Genomic DNA, 7,804 nt, shown 5'->3' on the forward strand with positions numbered 1-7,804 from the left:
TGGATCTGTGGCCAGCGGCAGGGAGCTAGGGTGCTGTTCCCCTGCCAGTGCTGACTGTTGACTTGAGCAATGGCGAGAACTGGACCACATGTCTCTCATCACCATCCAAAGGACTAAAGCAGGCTTGTTCACGTGGCAGCAGAAAGGTTCCATGTGCAGCATGGGTCAGCCCACATGTGCAAACTCTCTTCATGACTCTACCTGAATCACATTTGCTACCATTCATCCCACTGGTCAAAGCAAGCTGCATGATCAAGTTCAGTGTCAGTGTGGGATAGAATTACCTAAGTTGTGGATGCTGAAGGGGGAAGCATTTGTGGCTGCTTTTGCAATCGGACTATTCAAGTTCAAGTTGGCTTTTAAGGTCCACTCCCCTACCCACCGAAAGGCCTATCAGGCTTATTTTTATCTCCACACTATTACTCTTTTACTGCCCTCCTCCTGGAACACTCTTTCTACCTGTCTTTGGACAGAGACCTGTTCCACTTTCAAATGATACATCCTACTTAAGCTTGTTGTCTAAATTGGATGGGATCTTGAGTTATATGGCACATCTCATTCAGACTCTTATGTTACCTATATGCAGGTTACATCCTCCCTTACTAGATCAGATATTTCTAAAGGGTTTGATTGTGGCTTGCTCATCTTTGCATTCCTGTGACATCCAGCAAATAATTTCAATTTCAAGTCTATTCATGTTGCTGCAAATGGCAAATTTCATTCTTTTTTATGGCTGAGTAGTATTCCATTGTGTGTGTGTGTGTGTGTGTGTGTGTGTGTGTGTGTGTGTATATACACACACACACACCACATTTTCCTTATCCATTCATCTGTTGATGGACACTTAGGTTGCTTCCATATCTTGGCAATTGTAAATAATGCTGCTATGTACACTGGGGTGCATGTATCTTTTTGAATTAGTATTTTTGGTTTTTTTCAGATATATACCCAGGAGTGGAATTGCTGGCTCATATGGTAGTTCTATTTTTAGTTTTTTTGAGAAACCTCCATACTTTTTTCCACAGCGGCTGCACCAATTTACATTCCCACCAACAGTGTAAGAGGGTTCCCTTTTCTCCACATCCTTGTCAACATTTGTTATTTGTATTCTTTTTGACGACAGCCATTCTGATAGGTGTGAGGTGATATCTCATGGTGGTTTTGATATGCATTTCCCTGATGATTAGTGATGTTGAACATCTTTTCAGGTGTCTGTTGGCCATCTGCATTAAAAGTAGGTATTCTTATTGCTTCCTTTTACAAATTAGGAAAATGAAATGCAGAGAAGTAAAGTAACTTGTCCAAGATCACAGAGCCAGGAAGCCAAAGACCAGGATTTGAACCCATATCTCTTGAACTCAAGAGCCTGGCCTTTTCAGTTAGTCTCCTAAGGGAATGAAGATAAATGGTGTTGAATATGCCACATGCAGATAATTAAGAATTGAACAAAAAGTGTATGTTTGTCCACTTGAGAATGCAAGTTGGGCTTTGGGGGTAGAAGAAGGTCTCAGGGTTAATGGGCTTCTCATAGAGATGAGCTCAGATTTTGACTCAGATCTATAGGTTCACAAACTATTCTCACTTCTCTGTAGAACAGTTTTCAGGCTCTGTAAAACTGAATCATTGATAAAATGATTACAGACTCACAAGAAGCTGAAAAAAATTCTAGAATGCTAACTCATTAGTGTTGAGGGAGATACAGAAGTTACAACCACACCAGCACAGGTGTCAGATGGGCAGCGTGATCTTTCATCAATAGGGAAACCTAGTTAAGATGAAAGGGTTGCAGAGTGTGTTTATTTCCTGCCTTCTTCTGTAAATGATTTGAGTCCATTGCAAAGGGAGTGGCTATTTTTAAGTAATACAGTCACCAATGAGGGATGGTGAGTCATTCTCCATGAAAAAGCTAAATCTGTCAAGCTGACGGAAAGACTCATATTGAGTCATCAGTGCTCCATCTCTCTTGGGCAATACTGGAGAAATTCTCCTCTGTCAGCGTCTCCATTTTCAATATTCCATGAGCACATCAGTATGGATTGGGCTCCCCTTTCTTGGTTTGGGAATGTGAAGTCTGCTCTACTCTGATTTTCTGACTCTGATTACTCCCTCTCCAGCATCACAGTAGCAATCTGGGCAGCTGTCACCAGGGGATGACAATGCCTCAGGCTTAGTTACATAGGGATGGGGTAATTGGTCAATCTTCCTGTAGGTGCGAATAACTCAGGGAAAATAATATTACCAGGTAAAGTGGATGATGCTTTAAAGACATTTTTTTTCACTTATGAAAAATGTGATAACAATTGAGATTGTGAAAGAAAGAAATGCAAACACCTAGTGTACTAGTCAGGATTGAGTGCAGGAAGCAGACATGCCTCTAGATATTTTAACTGTGAAGGGACTTAATATAGAGAATAAGGTGTTCACAAAATCATCGGGAGTTCTAGGGGTGTGGTCCCTAGACTGGGCCTCTAGAAATGCGTTCCAGAATACTGCAGAACTGACCTGCCAGGGAAGATACCACCTCTGGGGCCATTGCTATGGCTACTGATGTCAAGAACCCAGAGCTGAGACTGTGTTCCTAGTATCAAGGTCACACTGCCTCTGGACACCCAGCAGGCTAAAGAATGGATTCTGAAAGGCCAGAAATTTCATGTGTCTACTGCCTTGCTTGCCAGTGACAAGAAACAGTCAAAAGAAGCAGGAAATGCCTTCCATCTTCTAAGTCCCACACAAGTACAGCTAATTGGCTAAACTTGGTTTGTTTCTAGAGTGCTAGTTGGGAGTCTGGAGAATGTATTTCGTAATTGTCCAGCTTCTGGTAAGGCCCATGAGAAAGAGGCTGCACGAGCCAGTCCACACTCTTCACACCCAGGGTCAAGTGACTGACTCACTACCATGGCCACTACTAGCTGCAACAGCAGACATCAGGGTCTACCATTTGCTGAGTGCTCCCTTGGTGCCAGCGCTGGGCTGAGCCCTTTACATCTGTCATTGCCTTCCCCTCACTATTATTAGATTCCTTTCACAGAGGAGGGAGCAGGGGTCTAGAGAGATTGGGTAATTTGCACAAATTTATGCTGGAGGAAAAGGAGGAACCAGGCTCTGAACTCCATCTGCCTGATTCCAGAGGCCACTTCCTCACCATTACTTGACCACCCACTCACTTCCCTTTATCACTGCTCCCCCACCCGCCATCACTCTAAGTCAAGGGCCTCTGAAACTCTCCTCACTCCCTTTCAAGTGTCAGCGAGCCCCAGGCTCTGGGCCAGTTCACAGACTCCTGACAAGTCTCCCACAGCTTTCCTCCTGGCTCCTGCTTTTGCAGGAACTGTAACTATCTCGCAGTTTTATTGCTTGGAAGAAGCTTTCTCTACCCATCCCTCCTCCCTCTGGAGAGAGAACTGCTTTACTCATCCCAGAGAAGGTCTTCAATTACCTTCTGCTACATCCACATCTACTTTTATTTCATCTTTCTCCATCTGAAATAGAGATGAAGGTGAGACCAAGATCTCTGAATTCTGAGGCTTAGCAAAATGTAATTACTACAATTTTTTCTTTTTCTAATCACAGGAGACTTTTCTGAGCAACCTAGTTACTGATTCTACTACTCCCTCACTTCCTCCTTCCAACTGCTCTTTGAAGCTTGACATTGGTGTGGAAGTTATTTTGCTTCAAATTGCTTAAGAAGCCTCATTAATGAGGTTGACAACAGCCAGATCCTGCCATGCTTCGTGAGACTTGTCATTTCCCCCACGCTAAACATTTTTAGAACACATGTGAGTGGAATGACAAAGTGATGTGGTCATTATTTGCCTATTCGCATTTGCCTTTGGAAAGTATCTCCTTAATTTGAAATACCCTCATCACATGAGGTGTCACCTGCTCATCTCTGGTCCCTGCTCTCTCCCCTCTCTTCATATCTGGGTTCATTCAGCAACCACCAAATGATAAGCAATCTTTGGGACCCATTTTTATCATTTATTCATTCAAAAATGTTTGTGAATGCTTACTATGTGTCAGACACCATGCTAAGTGCTGGAAGAGTAGGTGAATAGATAGTTATGGTTCCTGTCTTCCAGGAGCTTCCATTCCAGACATTACCCAAGCAATCAACTCATTAAAGAATTTTAAGTGAATATATGGAGCATTTACTTCAAACTAGGTTCTTACTTAGATATGGTGATCCGGGAAGGTTTCTCAGAAGAGGTGACATTTACACTGAAGGAAAAGTAGGAGCTAGCCATACAAATGGAGGAGGGGAAGATCATTTAAGGCAGCAGGCACAGCATGTGGGTAGGTCCTGAGGTCGGAAAGGAAAATTTTGGTGTGTTCCAGGGTCTGCAAGGAGGTCAGTGGGGTGGGAGCCCACAGGCTAGAGGGGAAAGATATCATTTGATGTTAGTGGGGACTAGACTTTGTGGGGCCTTACAGGTCAAGGTAAGGAGTCTGGATTGTATTTGCAGTTGTCTAAGGTTAATGAGATGTCTGGCATAGGTGGCAGAGGGAAGATGGAGAGAAAGGGCTGGGGTGAGGCATGAGAAGATTGTTGATAGATGAACTGTGAGTGGTGGTGGAGTGGAAGAGTCTATGGTGCCGTCTGGGTCTTCAGATGCTATCAGGGCTCAGCATCAAGGACTCCTGATACCAATATGGTGGGGTCTTTTCTGCCCATAAGGTTTAATGGCTTTAAGACTTAATCATATGCTTTTGGCAACCTGTCCTCTCTCCCCTTCTGGCAATATTTTTGTTACTCCATCCACATCCCATCGGATAGATCTTTGAGGCTGCATATTTACCTATCTAAACCATGGACCATGCAGTGCCTCTTGGCTCTGACACTGTGGGGGGATGGGGGGGGGGGCGGGTTGGTTAAGAGCACAGTCTCCAGAGCCAGACAGCACGGTCAGAATCCTGGCTATTTCCCTTGACTACTGGTGCAATCTCACCTGGCTTCTTTGAGTCTTAGCTTTTTCAGTTATAAAATGGGGTGAGAATAATAATACCTGCCTCATAGGGCCACTGGGAAGATTGGATGAGCTACTGCAGGTGAAGTCCTCAGAGCAGCACCTGGCACATGGGCTCAGTGTTAGCTCTTATTAGAGCTAGGGACCAGGTGCTTTTGAACGGCCTTTATTTCACTCTGCACCCACGCTAAGAGCAGGATTTAGTGCTTCAAGACATCCCCAAAAAAGATCCAATCCCATAATGGATTAACAAGAAAAGACTATTTTACTAAGTGTTTCATAGGGAGATGAAGGATGGGGGTTTCCTCTAGAATGTACAGCACTTCACCTCAAAATCCCCGTTGAAAATCTGGCCCCTTCTCTCCCTCCCTGGCCACTTGCTGTGTATCTACGTTCCCCCGCTACCCCTCACACTTCATTCTTGTAGTTTCCCTGGTCTTTGGACCTGGACCCTGCTTCCCACCTCATCCTTAGTTTTTTCATAGAAACCACTATTGCTTTTGCTAATCCTCTCTTTGTTTTCTATTTCCTTAATTTCCAGTCTTACCTTTATTATTCTTTCCTTCTATTTTCTTCAAGTTTATTTTCTATTGTTTTACTAATTCTTGAGATAAAAGCTAAGAAAAGTTTAGCTTTTTTTTTTTTCCTTTCTACTATATGCTTTTTTCCTTCCATGCCCCCTCCCTTTTGCTTTAAAAAAAAAATTTATTTTGGCTGTGCCGAGTCTTAGTTGTGCCCCCTGCATTGGGAGCACAGAGTCTTAACCACTGGATCACCAGGGAAGTCCCCTCTTTTGCTTTTAAGGTCATATGTTTCTCCCAAGCATGGTTTTAGCTTCTTCCCATAAGCCTTGATATGTGGTATTTTTATTATCATTCAGTTCAAAATACTTGCTAATTTCTATTATAACATTTTCTTTGATGTATGGAGTACTTACAATATTGCTTAATTTCCAAATAGTCTTGTTTTTGTTATCGATTCTTAGCTTAGTTGCACTGTGTCAGATGAGGTACTCTGCATGATTTTACTGCTTTGAAATCTGTTGTGACTTGTTTTATGACCCAGGATGTAGTCAATTCTGGAAAATGTTCCACGTGACCTTGAAAAGAATGTGTGGCTCTGCAGTTGTTGGGTACAGGGCTCTATGAACGTCCATTACATCAAGTTTACTAAACATAGTATTTCTTAATCTTTACTAATTTTCTGTGTTAATTTGACCTATTAGATCCTAAAAGGTGTTCTGTAATATCTCAAAATGACTATAGATTTATCTATTTTTCCTTTTATCAGTTTTGACTTATGTATTTTGAAATTATGTTATTTGGTGTATACAAATTTAGAATTATTATATTTTCCTGGTGAGTTGAGTCTTTTATCATTATGAAGTATTCCTCTTTATGTTTAGTAATGCCATTTACCTTAAAGTCTACTTCATCTAATATTAAAAATCTATGTCAGCTTTCTTTTTGTTAGTATTTGCATGTTATATTTCTTCCCATTCTTTTACTTTCAATTCTCAATCTTTGTATAGTTTTTTGTTTTAGATGTGTTCTCAGTACAAAGCATATAATTGTTTGAAAAAAATCATCTGATAATTTACTTCACTTATATTTAATATGGTTTCTATGTGTCCTACCTGTTCTGTTTCTTTTTCACTCTTTTCTGCCTTATTTTGAACTGATTATTTTTTGTTATCCCACTTTTCCCCCGTGTTAGATTGGAAATTACACACTTTTTAAAACTATTCCTAGGAGCCTGTGGAAGGCGGCGCCGGCGGCACCTGCGAGTGGAGGCCTAGGCGGGGCATGGCGGCGCCGACGGCCTTGTGAGAGCAAAGCTGTCGCGGGGCCCGCCATGCGCCGGTGGCCCTGACATGGGCGCCAGCGGCTCCAAAGCTCGGGGCCTGTGGCTCTTCGCCTCGGCGGCGGGGGGCGGTGGCCCGGAGGCGGCTGTCGCTGAGCAAGCTTTGGTGCGACCGCGAGGCCGAGTCGTGCCCCTCTTCGTATTCACACGCCGCGGCTCCATGTTCTATGACGAGGATGGGGGTCTGGCTCACGAGTTCTATGAGGAGACAGTCGTCACCAAGAACGGGCAGAAGCGGGCCAAGCTGAGGTGGGTACATAAGAACCTGATTCCTAAGGGCATCGTGAAGCTGGATCCCCCCGCCCCCGCATCCACGTGGATTTCCCTGTGATCTTCTATGAGGTGTGAGCCTGGGGGGTGGCAGGCATAAACACCCCCTGCCCCAGCAAGAAACCCCCCAGGCTCAAGGTGTGGCTTCCATTGAGGAACCTAGGCTGGGGCCACAACCGTGAATAAACTCCACTGGCCCGGAACGTTCAAAAAAAAAAAAAAAACTATTCCTTTATTGGTTACCCTAGAGATTATAAAATAAATTCTAGATTTGCAAAAATCTAATATCAGTTGGTAGTTTTACTCTCCTTTTGAGATAATACAAGCACCTTTGGAACAATATTTCCCAAACTTTAATGTGCACGTGAATCACAGGGGAGCTTGTTAAAATGAAAATTATGATTTAGTAAGTCTGGGGAGAGGCCCAAGATTCTGCTTTCTAGTAAGTTCATGGGCCACACTCTATGACTACAAAACCCTCAGAACACTTTAACTGTATTTACTCTATTTACCTCCTCCTTACTTAAATGCCAACTATGTACTTTAATTCTATATATAGTTAAATCCCTCAACACATTACTGTAGTTTTTTATGTAGACAATATTAACCTAGATTCACCCATATATTTACATCCATATATTTTTGTTGCTCCTTATCCCTTCTTGCATCTTTGCTATCTCATCTGGAACTTTTTCTTTTTGCCTTGA

The 7,804-nt window shown here is 42.8% G+C and overlaps 1 pseudogene across 1 annotated transcript; it reads left to right on the forward strand.

The window, feature by feature from the left end:
- The first annotated feature begins 968 nt into the window (after nt 1-968).
- Nucleotides 969-7,167, forward strand: LOC309627413 (tumor suppressor candidate 2 pseudogene; annotated as a pseudogene). Its single transcript has one exon. The product of its transcript is annotated as a tumor suppressor candidate 2 pseudogene (transcript).
- The last annotated feature ends 637 nt before the right edge of the window (nt 7,168-7,804 follow it).

Source organism: Balaenoptera borealis (assembly GCF_965194805.1).
Source record: "Balaenoptera borealis genome assembly, chromosome: 4".
In the NCBI taxonomy this organism is placed as follows: Eukaryota; Metazoa; Chordata; class Mammalia; order Artiodactyla; family Balaenopteridae; genus Balaenoptera; species Balaenoptera borealis.